Consider the following 26,328-nt stretch of genomic DNA (forward strand, 5'->3'; position numbering starts at 1 on the left):
AAGCAAACAGGACACGGCAATTAACTACAACAAGGCTGTAAAGGCTAGCCCAAACAACAATAAAAGAAAAAAAAAAATTTTTAAAAGGGGAGAAGAAAAACAGAATAGCCTCTAACTTAAACGGCTACTCCCCCAATAGGAGAGCATCTAACTTAAAAGGCTATCCCAGAAAGGGTAGGGAAAGAGAACAAAAACCCTCTAATTTAAATGGGCTCAAGGGAAAAGCAAGGCCTGAGGAAAAAACAACAGCAAAAAATACCCACAACAAGAAGAGGAAGGGGTCGTTAGGCTAACAGGGGATAGTATATGCTCTAACGAGATAGCACAACCACAAAACCTAGAAAAGGATAACAATAAAGTGAAAAAGGCACAAAGTACTTAGCCTGAGCCAGCAGTCACAATCTCGAAGCTGCAAGCGGCAAACGAAATCTGGGTAGCTACCGCTAGGCATGTTGGGATAGGGGTTAGCCTCGAGCCAGTAAAAGCTCTCGAGCTATAGTAAATCAGCCGAGTAGGCTCCGAACCCAACCAGCAAAAACGAAGGCGAGATGAGACAACATAACATCCAGCCTTATCTGCAAGGCCATGAAAAGAATCATCATGGACATTATCAACAAGGATATAGGCATCCTCCAAACTCTTGACCCAACCAAGTTTGGCTTCGTTAAGGGCAAGTCTTGTTTATTAAATCTGGTGGACTTCTTCGAGAGTGTCACTAAAGCCCTGGATGAGGACAAAGCAGTACATACCGCCTATCTTGACTTAGCCAAGGCCTTTGACACAATCCCCCATTTAGGTATCACTGAGAGACTCTCCCGGGTTGGGATTAACCCATATGTCACTACATGGGTAGCAAACTGGCTCATTGACAGAATGCATACTGTCAAATTTGGGGATTCCACCTCCACCGGTAGATGAGTTGCCAGTGGTGTACCACAGGGATCTGTGCTGGGCCCTCTACTATTTGGAATATACTTTTCAGATGTCAAGGCAAAAGCAGATGGCCTGTGGCGTACCAAGTTTTCAGATGACTACAAACTAGGTGTAATCACCGAGTCCCCTAACGATGTTAACATATTACAAAAGGGGCTAACGCAGACTAATCAATGGTGCCAGAGTCATGGTTTAAAACTAAACACAAAAAAGTGCATCATCATCGTCTCCTTTGGCAAAGAAATGGCCCCTGCAAATTACATTATAGGTAGCACCCCTCTAAGCTCAAACACAGTGGTGACAAACTTGGGAATACAGGTTGACAGCAATTTAAACTTTGATCAGCATGTCTCCACAGTGGTAAGGAAAGCCTTCTACGTTACATATCACATAAATAAGGGCATCACATCCAAGACTAAGGATGCTATAACTTCTCTTTACTCGACCCTCATTAGACCACTAATTGAGTACAATGCTCCCTTTTGCATGGACCTCACCAGACACCTGCAAAAACTGGAGAGACCACAGAGGTTTCTAACCAAGAAAATTGTGGGCCTCCAAAACATGACCTACATGAAAAGACTGAAGGCCCTGTCTTTTTACTCTGTATCCTGCAGACCGCTGAGAGGTGATATGTGCCTGGCCTACAGAGTGATCTCTGACCTTCCCTAATGGAAATGCTGCATACCCACAAATCAAATGGGGCAAGACTTACTCGGACCAGGAATCTCAACCTACCCTGTGACATAAATAGAACATGCTGGAGAGACAGCTACATAAATAGAACATGCTGGAGAGACAGCTATGTCTCCCACAGACTGCCATTCCTCTGGAATAAACTCCCACTTCACGCAAGCAGAGCTCCTCAATGACCCTATTTTAGCGCGACCTTAACAATTGGATGGGAGACTGTAAGCTCACCCCAGGTGTGGCACCTATGTCCCTCAAGGACAGGGGCAGTCGGTACTAATCACTGATTCACTCTGATAACAACCATCTAACCACGGTCAACTAGGGAACAAGGGTATTACATATAGGCTTGTTAAGGCCCTAGGGTCATTAGCCTAGTAACCTCCTATGAACCTGTGAACCTAGTTTACAATCAGTAGAGGGAGGTAGGCAATTAGAAAAGAGCAGATGAAAAGTTTTAAAAGAGGTAACTACTCATAAAAACCTGAACAATACACAGGAACGCTCTCAGAGGAGCAGCCATGTCTGTGGGTTATGACAGCAAATGAGATCTGAGGTATTACTAGTTGTCTGGGGCATTACGGGTAGAGGCAGGAGCTTGTGAGTTGGATCTGAGAGTCTAATGTATGCGGCCAAGTCAGATTCGATACCCATCAGTTGAGGAATGAAATAAAGGACAATATCAGATTAAGAAGTTATGTACCTACCATAACGTTCCATGTTAGTTGTCTTCTTCTCGCCTTCTTTCTTGCTGGATGGGTTCGGAGCCGATCCTCGGCTCCGACTCGGCCAATACTAAAGCTCAAGAGCTAATTCCACCGGCTCAAGGCTCCCCTATATCCCACAATGCTAGGCGGTAACTACTCAGATCTCGTTTGATAGCTAAACCAAGCAGTTCTGGTCTCCACAGTATGGAGAAAAAGGAACCCACCTCTATATAAACTTGAATGTAAGCTACCACAAACATAAAAGGGGGAATAGAGGTAGTAGAACATGTGGGAAGGAAAACTCCAAAGGAAGATCCCAAAATTTCCTATCGGTCTGTCCAGGCTAGGGGGAAGGAGGGTGGGACGCAAGAAAGAAGGCGAGAAGGAGACAACTAACATGGAACGTTATGGTAGGTACATAACTTCTTAATGTTAAGTTGTCAATCTCGCCTTCATTCTTGCTGGATGGGACCGCGTCCCTAGCACCTTATTCCGGGTGGCCTATCGGAACAGACTCTTGAAGTGGCTGCTGCACAAATGGAATCTATTGGCAGCCTGTCCTGAAAAGGTACAGATGTAGCTAATGCCCTAGTTGAATGAGCTCTAGGTCTTGAAGGCAGTTTTTGATGTCTGATTTCATAGATGAAGGTAATTATAGAGGTAAGCCATCTTGAAAGGGACACTTTAGTAACTGGAAGGCCCAATTTCCCTTCCGCATAAGACAGGAAAAGCTGATCAGATTTCCTGAACTGTTTAGTCCTGTCTAAATAATATCTAAGTTGGCGGTGAACATCTAGAAAATGTAACTTTTGTTCCGACCTGTTGGAATAGTCAGGGAAGAAGATGGGGAGATCAATCGTTTGGTTCAGGTTTGTCTCAGAGGAAACCTTAGGTAAGAAGGACAAATTAGTCCGGAGGGACACCCTATCTTTGTGGAAAACTAAGTAAGGAGGACGACTGCACAGAGCATGAAGTTCAGATACCCTTCTAGCTGAAGTAATGGCTACTAGAAAAAGTGTTTTCCATGAGAGCAACTTAAGAGGGCATAAAGCCGCTGGTTCGAAGGGGGGGAGAATCAAGGATGTCCGAACCAAATTCAAGTCCCATTGAGGTGGGGGATCTTTGATTGGGGGCTTGAGCAGAAAAAACACCTCTTAAAAAGGCTTTGCAGAGCTTATGGGACATGATACTGGAGTCTGAGACACCTACATGAAAATTAGATATAGCAGCTAGTTGTACTCTAATGGTAGATGAAGAAGAGCCTAAATGAAAGAGCTCTGCCAGAAAGTCTAGGATAGACTGAATAGGTGCAGTGAAGGGGTCTATATTTTTTGATGCTGCCCAGAAGGAAAAACGTTTCCACTTACTATTATAAATCTTCCTGGTAGAAGATTTGTGAGAGGCTATCAGGATGTTTCGGACCGAATGAGAGATTAAGGGAAGCCTGGCTAGGGTAGGAATTGGAGAAACCAAGCTGTGAGGTTGAGAGAATGAAGGGAGTGGTGCAGCTGGCCCGACTGGTGGGTCAACAGATCTGGCACCGGGTCCAGATGCCAAGGCTGCTCCAACAGGTAATGATGGAGGAACGGAAACCATATCTGTCGAGGCCAGTAAGGGGCAATGAGGATCATTGCAACTCTCAAGGCGATAGCTTTCTGAATTAATTGAGATATCAGTGGAAAAGGGGGAAAAGCATACAGAAGTCCCCGGGGCCAATCGTGGACTAGAGCGTCTCTGTTGGGATGGCCTGGTAACGGGAAGAGAGTGAAGAAGTCGTGACACTTGCTGTTTTGGGGAGTAGCAAAAAGATCGCAGCAAGGCTGGCCCCATCTTTGGAAGACTTCTTCCAGCACTGATTTCTTTAGAGACCACTCGTGGGGCATGAGAATGGCCCTGCTCAACTTGTCCGCAATCACGTTGGACTTCCCGGGAATATGCGTTGCTATCAGAAAGCGCTGAGAAGAAATCGCCCACTGTCAAAGTCTCAGTGCCTCTCGACATAAGGGGTAAGATCTGGTTCCGCCCTGTTTGTGGATGTACTACACTACGGACATGTTGTCCGTCTGAATTGCAATAGTCCCTGTGGGAAGAGAGTCCTGAAGGGCTTGCAACGCTAAAAGCACTGCTCTCATCTCTAAGACATTTATGTGCAAGTGGCACTCGAAAGGTTGCCACGTGCCCTGGACTATCCTGCCCTGATAATGCCCCCCCCCCCACACCTGATCAGGGAGGCGTCCATTGTCACCGTGGCGACTCGGGGGGGAGGAATGAAAGGTCTGCCCTGGAGAACCTGAGGTGATGTGATCCACCAAGACAGGTGATTCTTGCATGATTGAGTTATTAATATGATGTGAGACATCGGGAGCTGTTGGAAGGACCATTGGGTAAACAGCATCCATTGGAGGATCCTCATGTGGAAACGAGCTAAGGGGAGAAGGGTGATAGTAGCTGCCATGAGTCCTAATACCTTCAAGACTACCCTGGCTTTGACCTTGTTGCATTGTAATAGAAGGTAAACCTGTTTGCGGATATCTAACACTCTTTGCTCTGTAAGTCTGGCGGAAAGATTGAGTGTGTCTAAGGTGGCGCCTATAAAGGTAATAGATTGACAAGGCGACAAGGCAGATTTTTCGAAATTTATTGAAATGCCTAGAGCTTGGCAAGTTTGGATGGTGAAGTCTCTGGCTAGAAGCAGATGATGTCTGGTGGTGGTGGTAAGGAGCCAGTCGTCTAAATATGGAAACACCTGGAATCCTTGACGTCTCAAGTGAGCCGCGACCACTGCCATGCATTTGGTAAACACTCGGGGGGCTGTAGTGAGACCAAAGGGCAGGGCTCTGAACTGGTAGTGACTGGCTCCCAGCCTGAAGTGGAGAAACCTCCTGGAGCGTTTGTGCATTTTGATATGGTAGTACGCATCCTGAAGGTCTATCGAGCACATCCAATTGTCCTGACCCAAGAAGGGTAGAATGGACTGTAGCGTGACCATCCGGAATTTTGTTTTTTTGATATAATTGTTTAACTTGCTGAGATCCAGTATAGGTCTCCAGTCCCCTGTTTTTTTTGGTACCAAAAAGAATTTGGAGTAGATTCCGGATCCTTGCTGGTCTACTGGGACTGATTGGATAGCTCTTTTTGATAGCAGCTTTGATATTTCTAGTGCTGCTTGTTCCCTTAGACTGGGTGGAACGTCTGGAAGGGATCCTTTGGGTTGGGATGGGATGTGAATAAAGGGAATTTTGTAACCCTCGGATATGATTGACTGTACCCATTTGTCTTGGGTGAGGGAAAGCCAGGCTTTTGGGTACAGTGATAATCTTCCCCCGACTGCCTCCGAAGATGGACAGCTGGGCAGCTCCTCAGGGATGCTGAAAGGGTTTATCAGAGAAAGTTTCTCTGCTACCCTGGTTTTGTGGACCTCCTCTGCCTCTAGGGCGGCTTCTATTGTTATTCCCCCCTCTGCCTCTAGAGGGGAATCGACCTTGTGCGTCAGAAGAGACTCCCTGAGGTTTGCGGAACCACATTTTCCCCTCCCCTCTGACCTTTTGGATAAGGTCTAGAAGGGGTAGAAAAACGGACTCCCATGGCAGAGAGAGTCTTACCTTCCACCTCGCACCTAGTCAATGTATCCTTCACCTGAGGACCAAACAATGTTGAGCCATCAAAGGGGGAATTGGTGAAGGACGCCTTGAAAGGGTCTGCAAAATTGCATAGCCGCATCCAGGCGTGACGTCGTAATGCTACACCTGTGCCTGCGGCCCTACTCGCCCCATCATCAGCATATGAGATAAGCCGCATGGAGGAGTTAACAATCGAATTCAGGGTTGCCAACTGGGAGTTCATTTTGTCTTGGAACCCCTCAGCTGTTGGATCCTGTATAGCCTCACCCATATCTTTGAACAAATCTCTCTGGAGACGGGTGAAGTGACACAAGTAGTTCAGCGACTGCATTGAACAGGTCGCTGACGAAAATATCCGCTTACCGTACCTGTCCATGGTCCTAGACTCCTTATTTGGAGGATGGACAGGTACCGAAGGATCGGCTAACTCCTTCTTAGTGGCTGCGGCCACCACCATGGCATCAACAGAGACACCTTTTGATAGAAACTCTTTGTCCTTAGGGGCAGTAATAAATTTTGACGGCCTCCTTGGGGTAGGTTCCACTGAATCAGGGGCCGTCCAAGCCTTCCTTGCACCACTTCCATAAGGGGGTCAAAAGAAGGGGACACCCAGGAGGTGGAAGGGCGAGAGCCAAACGCCTCAAGGTAAACTGACTCGTCCTCTGAAGGGTTTAGGGCGGGCCAGTTCCCCCTCTGTTTCAGGATTTCAAGGATGTCAGCAAGGGAGACATCCTCAGAGGGGGACCGAGGGGAACCTTCAGATTCCTCCAATTCAGTGTGTCAGAGGTGATAGACAGGGGAGTCAATGTGCTTCCTCTTGCACTGTCTCTTCCGAGGGGGTTCTCCTACCGGATCAGGAGAGGCCTCGGAAGAGGAGGAAATTCCCAATGGGGAAACCTGAGGAGCTGGCTCTCTGCGGTCTGATACAAGGGGATGGGTAGAAATCACCGCAGGCACTGAAGAGGGAGGAGCTGACGGAGCCGACTGTGGGGTAGACACTGGGTCTAGCACGCTCCGCATGACCTCGAAGGCGCCCCTATCAGGCAAGGCCAGAGGTCCCCGCTCCGAGGAGACAAGGACCCCCCCGGCACCAACAGGGATGGCTCCGAGGCCGATGTCGGAGCCAAACTCACCAGCGCCGACGCTCCGAGAGGGAGAATGGGGTCGGACAAGGGTCCGATGCCACTCGCCCCCTCGGAGCCGATGAGGGAAGCTCGGCGCCGAGATCCCTCCAATGAGGAAATCGGAGCAGACGACAGAGCCAAAAGGGAAGGTATCGGCTCCGTAGCACCGACAGCCATGGCTCCGATGAGCCCCGGCTCCGAACTCAAAGGAGTCGGAGGAGGAATAAAATCAGGGATGGAAATAGCCGCTGACTGTAGAGTAGGGCTATGCAGCATCTGGGCCAGTGCCTCGGACCTGAGAAGTCTACTCACCACCCTTTGTAAATCATGGTCGGACAGCCTGGAGGACCGAGAGGAATGAGACCTATGGCTCCGTTCTGATAGAAGAGGAGATCCCGGCGCCGAATGGATGGAGCCGATGGAAGGGGACCTAGACCTCTTCTTTGAAGGCGGCTCCGATAAGCCTATAGGAGCCGACTGAGTCTTGTCAACCTCGGCTCCAGCCGGAGCCGAGGTGATGGTATGAGATTTGGAAACATCGGCTCCAGCCGGAGCCGATGTGGAAGTCGTTTTAATGCTTCCAGGGGACGGCTCTGAAACTGGAGCCGACGGTCTGGAAGTCTTAGAAGGCTTCCCCGACACAGACTGGGTCAGGGGGCCTTCAGGCTTTAACAAGCCACGTAGAATTAATTTATTTTTGCGTTCCTGCAGGACTCTAGGGCTGAATGCATGGCACACAGCACACGAGTCCTGCAGGTGCAAAGGTCCCAGGCAATATACACAAGAAGTGTGACCGTCTGTCAGAGACATTTTCTGACAGCACGAATCACACTTCTTGAAGCCTGAGACCTTGGTGTCTTTAGACATCCTAAAGGCTGAGTGAAGAAAAACACAAACACAACACACAGACACACCCTTGACCCAAATAGAAATCCAGTCACACTGAAGGACTAGGGGAAGGAGAGGGAGAGGGCCAAAGGCCTAAAGTTAAGAAGGGAATAAAAAGGGAATTCTGACACAAGAGGGGGACCCGATTTAAACTAATGAAATACTTTAAATAAAACTATACTAAATGGAAAGAAATAGGGGTTGAAATAGAAGTTTCTGAACAAGAAAACATTAACCAGCCAGTGCCGGTAGAAGAAGCACCTCGTCAGCTAAGCGGCAAACGAGATCTGAGTAGTTACCGCCTAGCACTGTGGGATATAGGGGAGCCTCGAGCCGGTGGAATTAGCTCTCGAGCTTTAGTATTGGCCGAGTTGGAGCCGAGGATCGGCTCCGAACCCATCCAGCAAGAATGAAGGCGAGATTGACAACTTAACATGTATTGTTAATTCCAACATGAAAACTGGAAATAACCACCAACTGAATATTGATAATTGCAAAACTGGACCCTTTGTCATACAGGTCAAATAGAAATTAAGGAACTGGTGCAGAAAAGGGGTATAGACCTTCGCAGTAGGCCCAAACTGAAAATCTTTTCTATTTACTGTGGTAAACTTCCTTACTAGACAGTTTCTGTGAAGCAGAAAGAATAATGACTACAGCAGCAGGAAGCCTAGCATCTCTGGCTACCACTAAAACTGGAAGAATCATGTGGTTAGCTTCACAGATTTCTGATCCAGAGGAGGCAGTCTGGACTGGTGAGATAGTAGATCTAGAAAGTGGTCTACCATCAACGGATGATGTATTAGAAGAAGCCACATGAAGGGGAGCCAAGTCTGTCAGGGCCAAAAGGGAGCAATGAGAATAACTCTGACCTTGCACTGCCTTACTTTCTGTATGAACTTGTTCACTGGGGTAAAGGATAAAATGCATACAGGAGATCCAGGGGCCAAGTGTGGACCACAGCATCCTTCAGTGACTCTCCCTGTGGGTTGATCAAGGTAAAATGCCTGCTACATTTGTTGTTTAGATGGGAGGCAAATAGGTCGCAGCAAGGTTGGCCCCCAGCAACTAAAAACTGTTTGTGTCACTGCAGGACTGAGTGGCCACAAAGGAGGCAGTAACACTGTCCAGATCTATTTGTCAGCGAGTACAATGGAGGTCCTCAGGATGTGCATTTATATCGAAGTCAATGTCATTCAGAACTACACCACAGTGTAGCTGAACGAAATTGTGATGCTTTGTACCCAGTGCAAAAACATACATACAGGGAAGACGAAGAAGAAAAATAAAATAACATAATAAAAATAAAAGTAAAAATAGAATAAAATAATAACGTAATGACCAGACACACATTGTGAAGCCATCATCCACTGCCAAACTTTCATGGCTTCTCTACAAAGGGGATAAGAACGAGTTCCTTTTTGCTTGCTGATGTATCATAAAACAGTCATGTTGTCTGTTTGTATGGATATCACACCCTTGGGGAGTATGACATGAAATGCCTGCAACACTAGGAAAACCACTCTCAGCTCCAACATACTGATGTGAAGACTTGTCTCTGTTGTCAACCATGTGCTGCCTTGGGCCATCTTCCCTTTGAAATGCCCAGTCCCCCACACTGCATCCTTGATCACTAATGTTGTTGGTGGATCTTTCCAGACCTGTGTAATCTGAATTTTTGCATGTAGAGGGTGAATGCATCTAGACTACAGTACTGTTAAAGTCCACTGCAGCACTCTCGTGAAACATCTTGCTAAAGGAACCATCAATATCTTAGATGCCATGAGACCTAAGAGACACAGGATTAACCTCACTGGTGATTTCAATGATGCAGAACATGAAGGGCTGTCAGACAAAATGATTGGACCCTTGACTGGGAAGATTGGCTATTTGAAGTTTGGTGTGCTTGAGTTGGAGTCAACTGACATATTGGTAAGTTTATTGAGATTCCTAAGCTCAGAAGCAACTAGAGTACATGGTTTCAGTGTGTAAGTAGGAGATGCTTGGTGGGGTCAGTGGAGGGCCAATCATCTAGGTACGAGGAAACTTGGATCCCCAGTAGGCTTAGGTGTGCCACTACTAAAGCCATGATCTTGGTAAACACCTTGGGTGCTGTGGAGAGACTGAACGGCAATGCTCTGAATTGAAAAGAAGAGGAGGAATCTCCTGGAGTACTTAGATATCCTGAAGTGATAGTAGGCATCTTGGAGATCTACAGCGCACATCCAATTGTCCTGCCTCAGAAGAGGTAAAATGGACTGAAATGTGACCATCTGGAATTTTGTCTATTTTACAAATTGTTTTAAGTGACTGAGATCCAAAATAGGTCTTAGGTCCCTGGTTTTCTTAGGCACTAATATGAACCTGTAATAAACTCCAGACTGTAACTGGTCTTGGGAAACTGCCTGGATTACTTTTCTCCTGCAACTTTGAAATTTCTGTGGTTGCTAAGTCCCACTGACTAGGTGGAACATCGGGGACATTCTTCTTTTTCTGCAATGGGATGGAAAAGGGAAATGAATAGCCTCCCTCAGCACCCATAAATCTGATATTATTGTTTGCTAGGCCTGAAGGTGTAAGGAGAGATGCCCCTGACTGCTTCCAGAGTGCAGCAGTCAGGCAACTGCTGCACTCTGGAGGCAGCAGTTGCCTGACTGCTGCACTCTGGAGGCAGTGCAGCAGAGTGCAGCAGTCAGTCAACTGTTCAGGAGAGCTGAAAACTTTTTTCAGAAAAGGGGCTTCAAAAGCCTTGATTTTGCAGTCTGCCTCTGCCTCTCAGGCGTCATCCATTAAAATTAACTCTCCCTCTGCTGCAAGGATGCCTGTTATCATGGGAATCACTGAAAGAACTCTGATTAGTGGAACCACACCTTCTTCCTCAATCTCTGGTTTCTCAAGAATGTTCTTTGTGGGGTGGAGAGCATACCTCCACTGCAGTGAGAGTCTTGCCATCCTGTATCCTTAACTTTAGATCCAAACAAGGTAGAAGCATCACGGGGGCATTAATGAAGAACAACTTGAAGCTTTCCTAGAAGTCACATAGACACGTCCAGGTGTGGTGGCACACAGTGATCTTGGTTCCTGCTGCTCTGTCCATGCAGTCTGCTGTGTTCAAAAGCAGATGAATGGCGACACTGGTAGAAGATTGTAGGGTGCAAAGGTGGGAGTCCAATGTTTTCTGGACATCTGCTGGCAATACCCTTGAGATAGACTAGGAGATCTCTTTAGTTAAGTCTCTCTGGAATCTTCTTAGGTGGGCAAAGTAGTTCGGTGATCTGAGGGCAAGAATCGCTGATGCATAGGTCTGCTTCCCAAATGTGTCCATCACCATAGATTCTCTTATTAGGGGGTTCAACAGATGTGCTTTCACCAAGGTTTTCAGAGCAGTCTCTTCCCTGCAGAGCTTAAGCCCTGGATAGGTCAGACACAAGGTCAGCCTCAGGCCCAGTGCTCCTTGGTGCAGAGACTTCCCTCTCCTCCTCCTCAGAACAGAGAGAATCATCCGTTCCAGTGGCTGCAGCAAAAAAAAAAAAGAAATCGTTGTTGCCAAGCTTAATGAGCCTGTAACAAGGAAAATAACCAGAGAGCCAGGAGAGGTATTAGAAATATTTTGGAAATTTTATAAAAATCTGTATAAAGCACAGAAATGTGGAAATCAACACAAAGTACAAAAGGAAATGTTTATGGAAGAATTAAAAATGCCAGAGTTAGAGTTAGATGATCTCAATTTCTAACAGGACAGGAGGAGATGAGATAAAAATGGTGATGTATAACCAATCTACAGTAAAGTCCCCAGGAATAGATGGTATTCCTGTAGAAGCTTGGAAGCTAGGAAGGAAGAAAGTGATAAATATCTGGAAGATTTTGTTTAACGGTATTTTAAAAGGAGAAGCACCAACATATTTGAAGAAAGCGATGGTGGCTATAATAACTAAAGACAGCAAAAAAACATCAGATCCAGCTTCATATAGGCCCAGTTCAATTCTAAACCATGACTATAAAGTGTTTATGTCTATAATGGCTAAAAGAATGGCAGAAGTGATGCCAAAACTGATAGATATGGATCAATATGTTTTTGTGGAGGGGAGGCACACTTTTGACAACATTAACAGAACAATTATGATCCAGAGGGAAGCAGAATGTAAGAAAACACCAGTGGTGCCAGTGGATCCTGATGCAGAGAAATCATTTAACAGAGTAAACTGGGACTTCATGAGTACGGCAATGGAAGCAATTTCATTCTCTGATAAAATTAGAAGGCTGATTAGGATGCTATTTGAGGGATCAGAGGCAAAAATTAAGGTGGGGGGTTCCTCTACGATAAGTTCTGTTTGTGCAGAGGAACTAGGCGGGGTGTCCTCTTTCCCCTTTCCTATTTGTGTTATACTTAGAACCATTAGCAAAGAAAATATTGGATTCAGAAATTCAAGGATATAACTGCTATGGTACTCAGGCAAAGTTGGCTTTATTTTCAGATGATATTATTTTATACTTGATAAAACCAGAAAAGGACATTTCAGTCTTGTGGAACATTCTGAGACAGTATCAAGTCTTTTCATGATACAAAAATAATGAAGATAAAACAAAGGCTATAGCTGTAAACTATGGAAAACGACTGGCAGAAAACACACAGAAAAATTACCTTTAGCATTGAACAGTATCTTATTCTATACATTAAGGACTATGACTGTGAGACCTTTTAGAGCATTTCAGCTGTTACACATTTTCAATACTCTGAATGTCATGATTGCCCTAAAGGGTACAGTTTTTAAATGACAGGCCACAAGTGAGGGAATATCTCTGAAACTTCTGTAAGCAGAAATAATACCTACAGGAGAAAGGGTACCCTCTACATCACTTGTATTCCAAGGGCATTTGCTTATGGTGATACATTATTTGCCAAAATGTGCTGGCACAGAAACTGGCAATTCAAAATCTGCCTCCAGTTCACTTATTATACTACAAACAGAATGCAATCTGAATGAAATTCTCTTGAACTCCTTGCTCCAGAGAAGAGGCTCCAAGGTCAGAACACAGCTTCCTTCCTCTTATGACACTGGATCAAGCACAGAACAAGAACAGGGCTTAAAGTGATGTGAAAAGAAATCTGGATTTGAAAAACAAAAAGAGAGAATGCTATATGTGTGGAGTCCTACCTGAGGTGGGAAAGGCTGTGAGTTTAGGGAACCTTCAGGCTTGCTTATCCTTGGGTTTGAACAGTTGACCCCTTGGCTTGGGGCAGCACTTCTGCTTATGCTCCTAAAAAAACAAGGTAAAAAAAAAAAAACATGTATATCAATAATATCAGTATTACACTGAACAAGGAAACAGCTTAACGTTTCTATGAACACAAATATGACTTCTTTCCTAACAAGGAAATTATTTTGAATCATCAATCTGTAGACCTGGTATACACACATCTGACAATGAGGCTTTGTTCTGCTCAGGCAAATACGTGTAAAGATGTGAAGAAATTTGTAGGCTTGGCAGCTGCATATAACTTAGTTACAATATGGGAAACTGAAAATTTGTTGTTACAATTTGGGAAACGGGAAATCTGTTGTCTTTATCCATCATGCACTCACTCTATCAACTCTTTCTACACCTCTCTCATCAAACTCAGGCAGAAGAGCCCTAATACTATTTCACTTAAGTCTAATACTAGACTATGCAAGCTAAAAAATACATGAACAGTAACGATGTGGAAGCATTACAAGACTTCTTTTTGGATTCACCTAAACAAAATAAATTACAGAAACAAAACTTTTGAGAACTCATCATAATGATGTATCAGTAAGCAAGCAGTGCAAAGGATTATAGGTCTCAGTTGTTAGCGACACACTTTTTGTAGCCCAAGGTTCTTAAGGAGTTGTCCTTCACTATAATCTTATTAGTGAAAGTGTCTACTATAACAGAATGAGCAAAAGAAAAAGATAAAGATGGTTCTATTTACAGTAATTGCTTTAAGTTTTTTTTTAAAGAAAACATATCTAGGCTTTTTCTTTTAACAGAGGCAACAACAGTATCACTTGCTTTTAATGTGCTAGCTACCTCAGAGGCTAACATTAGGCTGATAACATGAACTATCAGGACTACTTGTGTCACTTTTCAACTAAAGCCTCAAAACAGGCTAAGTACCATGAGAATGGAGAACTGCAATGGTTATTCCACATCACAAGGGTGGACCCTCAACCGACCCCGGAAACTATAACCTATTAGTCTGACTAGTGTAATATGCAAAGCCAAGGAAAAAGTTATCAGGGAAATGGTCAACAAAGACACAGGCATCCTTCAGACACTGGACACAACCCCATTTGGCTCTGTCAAGGGAAGGTCATGCCTACTAATCTGGTGGATTTCTTTGAGAAAGTCACCAAGGCAATAGATTAGGGGAAAATGGTGCATACTGCCTACCTGGATCTGGCTAAGGCATTCAATACAATATCACACTCAGGCAGAGTTGACAAACTCACCAGTTGGCTCACAGACAGGACCCAGGAAGTCAGGACTGGTGATACCGCTTCCACTAAGCGACCTGTCGCCAGAAGGGTAACGCAGGGCTCCATGCTGGAATCTCTTCTATTTGATAACTACTTCTCAGAGGTAACGGCTAATATCAAGGGCCTCTGGCTGACTATGTTCACAGATAACCACAAACTGGGACCTAGCACAGACTCCCTCATGACACAAATATCTTTCAAGAGGGTTTAACACAGACAAATGACTGGTGCCAAAGTCAAAAACTAAAACTCAGTGTAAAGAAATGCATTATACTGCCTTTTGAGAAACTGTCACCCAAGCCAAATTACTCCATCGATAATATACTCCAAAGAACTAACCCAGTAGTCAGGGATCTAGAAACATGTAGACAGTAATCTGGCCTTTGAACAACATGTGACCACGGTAGTAAGTTACAGTGCCAATTTATCTGGCCCTTGTCCAATACGGATCTCCTTAAAGCCCTATCTCTATATCTGTCAATTACGGCTTAATGACAGGCAATCTATGCCTGGCATATAAGGCATCCTTGGATCCAGCTCTGATGGACCTTTCACACATCCACAAAACAAACAACATCAGAACCACTAGATTCAAGGATTTAAATTTTGCTTGTGACATACATAAGACATTTTGGCAAGCCAGATGTGTCTCAGAGGATCACCATGCTCTGGAACAGGTTCTCTATACATGTGAAGCAGAGTCCATCCCTATCCTTATTTAAGTGTAACCTTGATCAATGGATGGGAAATTCACCCCAGATATGGCCCCCATGTCTCTGACAGACAAAAGCAGACAGTAATGCCCAAACTAACACCTCCATAACCTCTAGAAACTTCCTAACATACCACCTCCTAATAGCTCTCATGATACATAGGGATACATACTGGGTTGAATTACATTGCTAGGCTTATAAAGGCCCTCGTGGTCATTAGACTAGTATGTACTTATGAACCTATAAGACCTGCTTCGTCAAGCAATTCTGTAACTTCTCATGGTGACTTCTATGTATCACCTGCCCATTTTAACCAGATGATGCCTTCTATGTATCATCTGGTTAAAATGGGCACAAAAGAACAGGGAGAGGTAATACATGCCTTTGCTGAGCAAATGCTATAGCAGCTGTACTTGTTGGTGGTTTGAATGGACCTACTCTAGGCTCATTTTCTAACCAATGATTTTAAACATTGCAGGACGGAGAAGGAGAAGGGCTAATGAGCAGACGGACAATCAAAATGTACTCCAACTGGGAAAAAAAAAACATCAGAAAAACACTATAAAATAAGAGACAAACAAAAGATAATAAATTAAATGAAAATACACTCTCACTCAAACCACAGAAGGAAATAAAATCCTAGAAAAAATGTTTTACTAAACAAGCAGATGAGGGCCCTTTTCTTCCAGCAAACAGTAAAGCCAATATGAAGAACTGAAGAATGTTAGAAGAGCAGTGCAAGATGGTAAATGTGGTTAAATGTACCTTGGAAAAGTTTTATAATCTAAGTGGTCCTAATGCCTGCAGCATGCTGTCTTTGTTATTACCACAGATGGATTTTTCTTATAAGATCATAAGTTGCTTGCAGCTGAAGACTGAATCCCAGAGCCAGCTCTCAAATCTGAACTATCGCTTTGCAAAAATGGAAGACTTGGTTATCTCCCGCTTGTCTGCATACCATATCATTTTTGTTTTGTCTATGCTGATGTGAAGGAGGCCTAGCAGAACATTGTCTGGTAAAGTTGGAAAAGCCTTGTATATTGCTTTCAACTCCTTCAAGCTAATTTGAAATATTTTTTGTTGTTGAAACCAGATGCTTTGGACTGATAAGACTGCATCATATTGATCACTGCTGCAGTAGCCTTAGCTATACGAGTTATATCCTGCCTAGGACATAACAGCTAGACAGCTTCCAAAGCTTTAGGACACCTTCCTCACACAAAAAACATCAGTCAGCTCAAACTTAGCTGACTAAAAAGACAGGTTTGGGTGTCAAGCCCTTTGGAGTTTTCCTGCACATGAAGAGAGTGCTCCTCTGCTAGCTTTTGAGGCTCGGCAATCACCTTGTGATATTCCTTTGCAGGTTATAAGTTCCCTTGGGGAAAACCTTCCGCATTTAAAAACTGTTTGTTTTATTATACTTTCCTGATTAGGAAAGTTATTTTTAAGCTAAGAGTTTGTGTTTTAATGGACTGTCCTGACACTGTACTTTACCTGACCTTTTTTCCTGACAGTTTAAAAGTTGATTAAAGGAACTGAAAAACAAAAGTCATGTATTCACCACAATGATCGATCTGTGTTGTCTGTTTCCATCCTTTCCTCAATGGATGGGTTCTCAGATCTGGCTATGACCACTTCCAAGCTTGGGATCCCTGTGAGAAGAGTGAGCTACTGTAGGTTGAGTTTACCACCACCCCCCAAAAAAAGGTATTGCAAATTTAAAAAATTATATGCGTGGGCAACCTAAGAGTATATCTGACTTAAACACTGATAACCTGTGTAAGGAGAAAGAGGCTGAAAAACGCAGGGCTTCAGAAGCCAGAATAAGATCAGTTAGATCCAACCCAAAAAGAGTATACTGTGAACAAATTACATCTCTGCAGAGTTATGGAGAGGGATGGTAGGCGGGTAGTTATGGAAAAGATGGAAACAGAGAACAAAGATCTAATGTTATGGTGAGGAGACAAAGTACAGACCATAACAATAGATGTTTGAATGAGAACTGCTGTAGAAGCCTTAGCTATATGGGTTATAAACTGACAAAGATATAACGTCTGGCCAGCTTCCAAAGCTTCTGGACACCTTCCAAGCATCCAAAGTATCAAACAGCCCGAGCTGAGCTGACTAAAAGACAAGTTTTGGTGCAAAGCCCTTCAGAACTTTCTTAACAGCAGAGAGAGGGTGGCTAAGCCCTGAAAGGGCAATGCTAGGAACAACAACAAATAAATGTCAACACCCTGGCATAAAAAAAACACACCAAAAAACAAGGAGGATGGAGGGAGGGAGTGGCTACTGTAGCAATGATCATTTGAAAAATCTACTGTTATGGTATGTTCAACTTACACAACTGTACTATGTTCATGATATTGATCACTGCAGTAGCGTTAGCTATATGGGTAGATTACCAAAGCTAAATACATCTGGGAGGTGGAAGGAGATTAGCTCAGGGACCCCAGGAAAATGGTCCTAGCAAAGCTTGATCTGGATCTAGAGACAGAATCAAGCTTGCTGTCTTTTATTAAAGTGTGTACAGAGGACCAAGCAGCAGCTTCTAGAATACTTCTAGAATCCAAACTTTTCCAAAAAACATACATGAAAGAGGGCCTTGACCCTGCATTGAATAGATCTGTTATGGTGAGTATAACAAATGGTAATAGCTTTAGATAACCATTTTGAAACAGTCTCTTTTGACCAGGTTCTCCATTCTTACTTTCAGTAAAAATAAAGAAATTGATACAAAGATGTGACATTTAGTTCTTTCAAGACAGTACCTGATTTGTCTGTGGACATCCAAGGTATGGACATATCCTTTTCCCCTCAATTTTAGATTCAGTAAAGAAAATGGGGAGATCAATAGTTTGGCTTAAAGTAAACTCAGACACCAGTTTAGGCATTAAAAATTATTAGTTCTCAAAAAAACCCTGTCCTTAAATAAAATGAGGTAGGGTCGGCTCACCATAACACCTTGCAACACAGATACTCTCCTTGCAGAGGACAGATCAATAAGCAAAACTGTTTTCCATGTTAAGATCCTTAACTTGGCCAGATTATATGATTCAAATGGAGCAAATGTTAGCTTCTCTAACACAAAATTAAGATCCCAAGGAGAGTCCAATGGTTTACATGGTGGCCTCTTATGCAAACCCCCTTTCAAGAATATTTTGACATGTGACTGCCTTGAAAAAGAAGGCTCTAAAGGCAGACACGCTGAAATGGCAGATAAATGAACACTGACAGCAGAATAAGAAAGCCATAAGACAGCAAGTCACACAAATATTGTAAAACCAGAGAACAGCTAACCCTGAATGGGTGCTGGTTATGCTGTTGGCACTAACTAGAAAACCTTTTCTATTTGCTAATATATGATTTTCTATTAGGAGGCTTTCTTGCCTCCATTAGTACCTGCTGCACATCCTCAGTAAATAGATGCCTAAAAGGAGTTAAGACCTTATCATCCAGGCAGTCAACTGAAAATGACTGATGTTGGAGTGTATCAAACACCACTGTTCTTGTGTGAATAAATCCAGTCTGTGAGGAAGCTTGTGGTAACTGCCTATGGCCATTTCCGAAAGAAGGGAGTACCACAGTTGCTAGGCCAGAAGAGAATCACCACAATGATCTAGGGGATTCCTTCTGAAACTTCAGATGTACCCTGGATATTAGTGGAAAGGGTGGAAAAGCACACAGGAAAATGATTGTCCAAAGGGAAGAAAGGTATCTGTCTTCTATGCTATTTTGCACAGTGTCCTAGAATAGAATCTTGTCAGTTGATTGTTCAAAGAGAAGGTAAAATGGTCTACTTGAGGAAGTCCCCACAGATCAATCAAATATTGGAAGACCCCAGATCTAGCTTTCATTCATAGGTTCATAGGTTGGAACTAGGCTATCGCCCCTAGGGCCTATACAAGCCTAGCCATAACAATTCCCTGGCTATTGATCCCCTCCCATCCAATCGTCAAGGTTCCTTTTGAAGAGGGCCAAAGAGGCGCTCAGCTTGACATGTATGGGCAGTCTATTCCAGAGTCTGGGGAGTCTCTGGGTCAGGAACCTATCCCTCCAGCATGTTTTGTTCATTGTGATGACAAGGTTTAGATCACTGGAGCGTGTGGCTCTGAGGGATTGGGATTTCTTTAAGTGTAGCATGTCCAACAGCTCTGGGTTTGACATGGCCTTGTATATTAAACAGAGATCGCCTCTGAGTAGATGATATGCAACAGAGTACAGCTGGAGTTTTTTTTAGACGGCCAGCATAGGGCATCTGCATTAGGCCTGTGATTCTTTTAGTGAGGTATTTCTGCGGCCTTTCCAGTTGTTGCAGATGTCTTGAGAGGTACATACCAAACGGGGCGTTATATTCTATAATGGGTCTAGTGAGGGATGAGTACAGTGGGACAATGACCTCCTTTTTTCCTGGATGAAAAGCCCTTAGTGATGAGGTGTGCCACATAGAATGATTTCCTGACTGTTGCGGCGATGTGGTTATCGAAGGTGAGACCACTGTCCACCTGTGTCCCTAAGTCTCTTATTACACTTTCGGTGTTTAGTGTACTGCCAACTATGTGGTAATTCATGGGTACATGTTTTTTTCCCAAAGGGGATAACTATACATTTCTTGGCATTGAGCTTGAGCCCATGGCTCTGGAACCAAACATCTGTTTCTCTAAGGCCCTTTTGTAGAATATCCACATAATTTGGGGATTCAATAATGACTCCCAGTTTGCAGTCATCTGCAAACTTTGTTAGCCAGAGTCCCTTAGTGTTGGCCTGTACTTCAGAGAAGTAGATGCCAAACAAGAGCGGTCCCAGGACTGAACCCTGAGGTACTCCACTTGTCACTTGTCTGGAGCTGGATTCTGAGTCAGCTACTTTTACAGTGTGGGTTCTGTCAGTAAGCCAGATGGCAACCCATCGAGTGACGTAGGGATTAATGCCCAGCTTAGTAAGTGTATCTATGATTCCAGAGTGGGGGATGGTGTTGAAGACCTTGGCGAGGTCCAGATAGGCTGTGTGGCCCCGCCTTACCCTCGTCCGCAGCTCTGAGGACTGATTTGAAGAAGTTGATCAGGTTTAGGAGACAAGATCGGCCCTTCACGAACCCAAACTGGGTGGGGTCCAGTGTTTGAAGGTTGCCAATGTCTTTGTTTATAAATTCCATGATAATACACTCCATGCTCTTGCAGATCAGGCTCGTCAGACTGATGGAGCAGTAGTTACTGGGATCCAAGGTAGAACTCCCTTGTGGATGGGATAACTGTACCTGTGCCCACTCAGTGGGCACAAAGCCTGAGGTGAGGCTATGATTAAACATGACACTTAGGTGAGGGGCCAGTTCATTTTGTAGTTCATGTAGTACACAGCCCAGGATGTCGTCTGGTCCCATGGATGCTGTATTCTTAGCTTTGGATAGTGCGTTTTTTACCTGTGTGGCTATTATTACTGGAATTTGGCAATCTTTCGGTATTTAGATGGGCCCTTTAGGGGGTGAGAGGGGGATGAAGTTGGCACTGAATTGATCTGCCAGGATATTGGCAATATCTTTAGGATCAGTATATTTAATGCCATTCTGCTGTAGCTCAAAGCAGATCTGAGCATTGCCATCTAGATTCTTGATATAGCTATAGAATGCATTGTGGTTGTCTTTGGAATCTTTGGCAATTTTATTTTCGTAACTTGCTTTGGAGGATTTTATGAGGGATCTCAGCTTCTTACTGAGACTGGTAAGGAAGTTTTTTGCATCCTGGGATTTTCCTCTTTTCTGCAAAAGTTTCTTCTTTTTGTTGTAAAGTTTGTTTATGGCAGGGGACCACCAGATTGGCTTCCCTTTTTTGGAGGAGAGCGTCTTGGTTCTATTTGGAATGGCACAATTCATGTACAAGTGGATGTGCTTGTACAGTGCCTTAGTGTAGGATTCAGCAGTCGAACTTTCAGTTCCTGTTTGCATGGGTGTCATGAAGTTTGTCACTTCTGACTTGAGTAGCATGAAGTTGACTTTGGAGAAGTTTTTTACGAAGGTTTCCTTACTGGGAGGTGGGGGAGGGATGTGGATGTCAAGGGTGATTAGCTTACGGTCAGAACTGACCAACGAGGGGGTGACCATAGGTGTAGAGCATCGATTTCCCATGTTGGTAATGACCAGATCTAGGATATTGGAGCCCCTGGTGGGACTATGGATTAGTTGATCCAGGGCATTGGAATTTATGAATTCCAAGAACCGGTGGGCAAAGGTGTTGGTACACGAGTAGTTTTCCCAGTTAATGGCAGGGTGGTTGAAATCACCCAGTATTAGGGTGTTTGGTTGTATCTTAACATTTTCCTGTGTGTTTAGAAAGGTGTAGTGAGAATCTTGTGGCATGGTAGGGGATCTGTAGCAAGCTACAATTTGGATTGCAGTCTTACCTAGTGTTAGTTGCACCTGGAGAATTTCAGATGCATTGTGTTGGGCAACTAGCCTAGTGGTGTGAATATCCTTGGTGAATATGGACACTCCTCCACATTTAGTGTTTCGGTCCTGGTTTGTTGTCAGAAAAGTGTGGTTAGAGTTGTAGCCTGGTATTGCAGGAGTGTTCTCTGGAGCCTTGAACCAGGTCTCAGTTACTGCACAGATATCGATGTTCTAAATTTTTAGGAGTGCCTTGACAGAGTGCATTTTGAGGTTTAAACTTTTAGTGTTGAGTAGCATTACCTTCAGATTTTGCATGAGGGTCGTCCCTGGTCCTGCCTAGGTTGTTTGCCACACAATTGTGTTCTGACAGAATGTAGGATGTCTGCAGAGTGAGATGTGATGTGAAGTTACATCCCTAGCTGATATGGCTAGTCTGCAAAGTGGGTATGACCTGGCCGCCCTTGCTTGCTGATGTATCACATTACTGTGGTACTGTATGAAACCCCTTTGAAGAGGTCCCCAGGTCAAAAGATGGTTCACAGAGTTGAGTGCCTTGATCAGGGCAAGCATCTCATAGATATTTATGTACTTGTGTCTATCCTTGGTGCCCCACACTCTTGCACTTTTATCCTTCCTGAAGTTGTTTCCCAAGCAAAGTCTGAAGCGTCTGTGGTGACTGACTACTTTGGAGTGGGGATGGAGAAGAGAAGACCTGAATTTAAGGATATCTGTTGTCTCCACAAAAAGATTTCTCTTTTGACGAACCCCAGCAATGGGATGTGAAAAGATAAGGAGTGCTGGTGCTAGGACCAAAGATATTTCAGACATCACTGTATCCTTCTCATGTGGAGTCTTGCCAGGGGTATCGTGAGAATCATGAATGCCATGAGATCCAAAATCCTAAGGCATTCGCTAGCAGTGACTATCACCAAAGCTTGAGTGGAAAACCTCAGAAACTGATCTAAATAAGGATCTATTATTTCTGTGGAAGAAAAGCTCTTTGAAATGAGGTGTGTAATTGACATTCCAGGAAGACAATCCTGTGTGACGGAGTCAAAAAAGACTCTTGAATTTTATCTTGGAATCCCAGTTTGTGTAAGATTTCTAAATCAGAAGAGAGATTCCTAAAATTTTGAAAAAGACTCTGAAAACATTAGCAAGTCATCTAATAAGAAGTTATGTTCTTACCATAACGTTCCATGTTAGTTGTCTTCTTCTCGCCTTCTTTCTTGCTGGATGGGTTCGGAGCCGATCCTCGGCTCCGACTCGGCCTACACTATAGCTTGAGAGCTATTTTTACCGGCTCGAGGCAGCCCTATATCCCACAATACCATGCGCTAACAACCCAGATCTCGTTGGTAGCTAACACATAGTATAAAATTATTATTATTATTATTATTATTATTATTATTATTATTATTATCAAATACGGTCTCCCTGCTGGTAACACTAATGATACGGGGTAACCGTGAAGGACTATATAACATGAAATAGAAGGACTCAGAGACCTTCAAGTCTGTCCAGGCTAGGGGGCAGGAGGGAGGGACACAAGAAAGAAGGCGAGAAGAAGACAACTAACATGGAACGTTATGGTAAGAACATAACTTCTTAATGTTAAGTTGTCATTCTCGCCTTCATTCTTGCTGGATGGGACAGCGTCCCTTGCATCTTGGTCCTGGGTGGCTCAACGGAACAGACTCCTGAGTATGGTGGAACCAAAGTCAGCTCTATTTCTGGAGGCTATATCAAGCTTATAATGGGTAATAAAGGTATGTTGAGAAGCCCATTTAGCTGCTGCACATATGGCATCTAATGGTAACTTTGCTTGAAAAGCTGTTGATGTTGATAGTGCCCTGGTTGAATGAGCCTTAGGTCTAGACGGAAGTTGTTTGTGTCTCAATTCGTAGACAAAGGTAATGATGGCTGTCAACCATCTGGAAAGAGTTACCTTTGATACTGGAAGTCCTTTCTTTCCTTCAGCATAAGAGAGAAAGAGCTGTTCTGACTTTCTGAATTGTTTTGTCCTGAATAGATAATACCGCAGGTGGCGATGAACATCCAAGGAATGTAATTTCTGTTCAGCCCTGTTTGAATAATCTGGGAAGAAAACAGGCAAGTCAGTGGTGTGGTTCAGATTTGATTCAGAAGAAACTTTCGGTAGAAAGGAAGGATTCATTCTGAGAGTTACCCTGTCTTTATGAAAAACCAAATAAGGGGGACGGACAGACAAGGCCTGGAGTTCCGATACCCTTCTGGCAGATGTTATAGCCACCAAAAACAGAGTTTTCCAAGAGAGAAGTTTGAAGGAGCAAGAAGCTGCAGGTTCAAATGGATGGAGAATTAATGACGTTAATACTAAATTTAGATCCCATTGTGGAGGAGGATCCTTAATGGGAGGTCTGAGCAAAAAGATGCCCTTGAGGAAAGCTTTACAGAGTTTGTGGGACATAATATTTGTTTCCGATAGCCCCACATGAAAATTGGCAATGGCCGCCAGTTGTACTCTGATAGTGGCCGACGACGATCCTGAATGAAAAAGCTCCGCCAGAAAATCTAGAACTTTATGAATTGGTGCATTAAAAGGATCTAAGGACCTAGCTTCTGCCCAGAATGAAAAACGCTTCCATTTGCTCGCATAAGTCTTTCTAGTATTGGACTTATGGGAAGCAAGAATGATATCACGGACAGGAAGAGAAATAAAGGGAAGCCTGGCTATGGTTGGAAGTGGAGCAACCAAGCTGTGAGGTTGAGGGAACGAAGAGACTGGTGCAGCTTGCCCGTTAGATGGGTCAAAAGGTCTGGAAGGGGTTCCAGATGCCAGGGCTGTTCCAGTAGATGACAGTGCAGGAACGGAAACCATACTTGTCGAGGCCAATACGGGGCAATGAGGATAATTTTGGATCTCAATGCGGTTGCTTTCTGAATTAATTGCGGAATCAACGGAAAGGGGGGAAATGCGTATAGAAGACCCCGAGACCAATCGTGGACGACAGCGTCTCTGGGGGGATGGCCTGGTAGAGGGAAGAGTGTGAAGAAGTCGAGGCACTTGCTGTTTTGAGAGGTTGCGAAAAGGTCGCAGCAAGGCTGGCCCCGCTTCTGAAAAATTCTCTCTGCTACCGCTAGATTTATAGACCACTCGTGAGGCATGAGAATTGTTCTGCTCAGTCTGTCCGCTATGACGTTGGACCTCCTGGGGATGTGCGTTGCTATCAGAAACCGTTGAGAGGAGATCACCCATTGCCAAAGTCTGAGTGCTTCTCGACATAGGGGGTAGGACTTTGTTCCGCCCTGCTTGTTTATGTACCACACTACAGACATATTGTCTGTTTGAACTGCTATAGTCCCGGTGGGAAGAGAGTCCTGAAGGGCTTGCAACGATAAAAGCACTGCTCTCATCTCCAGGACATTTATGTGCAGGTGGCATTCTAAATGTTGCCATGTGCCTGGACAGTCCTGCCCTGATATTGCCCCCCCCACCCGATCAGGGAGGCATCCGTTGTCACCGTGGCAACTGGAGGGGGGAGAACAAAGTGTCTGCCCTGAAGAAGTTGAGGGGAGACCATCCACCAGGAGAGGTGTCTCTTGCAAGATGGGGTTATCAAGATGTTGTGAGTCATTGGGAGCTGTTGAAAGGACCACTGAGAAAAAAGCATCCACTGGAGAATTCTCATGTGGAAGCGAGCTAAGGGGAGGAGAAGGATCACCGCTGCCATGAGGCCTAACGTTTTCAGTACTAACTTGACTTGAATTCTGTTGGACTGAAACAGTAACTGAACATTCCGCCGTATGTCTGTCACTCTCTGAGGTGGTAATGTTGCGGACATTTCTCTGGTGTTTAGTACGGCGCCTATAAAGTTTATAGATTGACAAGGCGACAAAGAGGATTTTGCAAAATTTATGGAAATACCTAGTTTGTTGCAAATGTGAATGGTGTAGTCCCTGGCTATTATAAGATGCTGCTTGGTGGTAGCAGTAATGAGCCAGTCGTCTAAATATGGAAACACCAGGAATCCTTTTTGTCTCAGGTGAGCCGTGACCACTGCCAAACATTTGGTGAACACCGGGGGGGGGCTGTGGTGAGACCAAAGGGCAGAGCTCTGCATTGGTAATGACTGGCTCCCAGCCGGAAGCGGAGAAACCTCCTGGAGCGCCTGTGTATCTTTATATGATAGTATGCGTCCTGAAGGTCTAACGAGCACATCCAGTTGTCTTCTGCACAGACTTGTTCAATCTGCTGAGGTCCAAAATGGGTCTCCAGTCTCCTGTCTTTTTTGGTACCAAAAAGAACCTGGAGTAAATTCTGGATCCTAGCTGGTCTGCTGGGACTGCCTGGATGACTCTTTTTTCCTAACAGCTTTTTTATTTCTATCTGTGCCTGACCCCTTTGTCCGGGTGGTACGTTTGGGAGGGGTCTTGGCGATTGGATCGGAGGGGAAATGAAGGGGATTTTGTAACCCTCGGATATAATCAACTGTACCCAATTGTCTTGAGAGAGGGATTGCCAGGCTTCCAGATACAGAGATATCTTCCCCCGACTGCCTCCGAAGGTGGACAGTCGGGCAGCGTCTCAGGGATGCTGAAAGGGTTGGTCAGGGAAAGATTCCCTGGAACCCTGGTTCTGTAGACCCCCTCTGCCCCTGGGGCGGCATCTATTTTTATTCCCCCTCTGCCTCTGGGGGGAAGTTCACCACGTGCGGCAGGCGCGACTCCCTGTGGTTTGCGGAACCATATCTTTCCACCATTCTGACCTTTAGGGTAAGGTCTAGATGGT

The 26,328-nt window shown here is 44.5% G+C and overlaps 1 protein-coding gene across 3 annotated transcripts in view; it reads right to left on the minus strand.

Moving 5' to 3' along the window:
- MAPRE3 (microtubule associated protein RP/EB family member 3) overlaps window positions 1-26,328 on the minus strand; it is a 1,644,409-nt gene that overhangs the window by 1,431,966 nt on the left and 186,115 nt on the right. For all 3 annotated transcript variants that reach the window (XM_044062866.1, XM_044062868.1, XM_044062867.1), the window contains one exon: window positions 13,119-13,221. The gene's annotated coding sequence lies outside the window, so the exon portion shown is untranslated. The remainder of the gene's footprint in view (window positions 1-13,118; window positions 13,222-26,328) is intronic.

This window comes from Protopterus annectens, chromosome 2.part1 (genome assembly GCF_019279795.1).
Source record: "Protopterus annectens isolate FY-2018-M chromosome 2.part1, PAN1.0, whole genome shotgun sequence".
Lineage (NCBI taxonomy): Eukaryota > Metazoa > Chordata > Ceratodontiformes > Protopteridae > Protopterus > Protopterus annectens.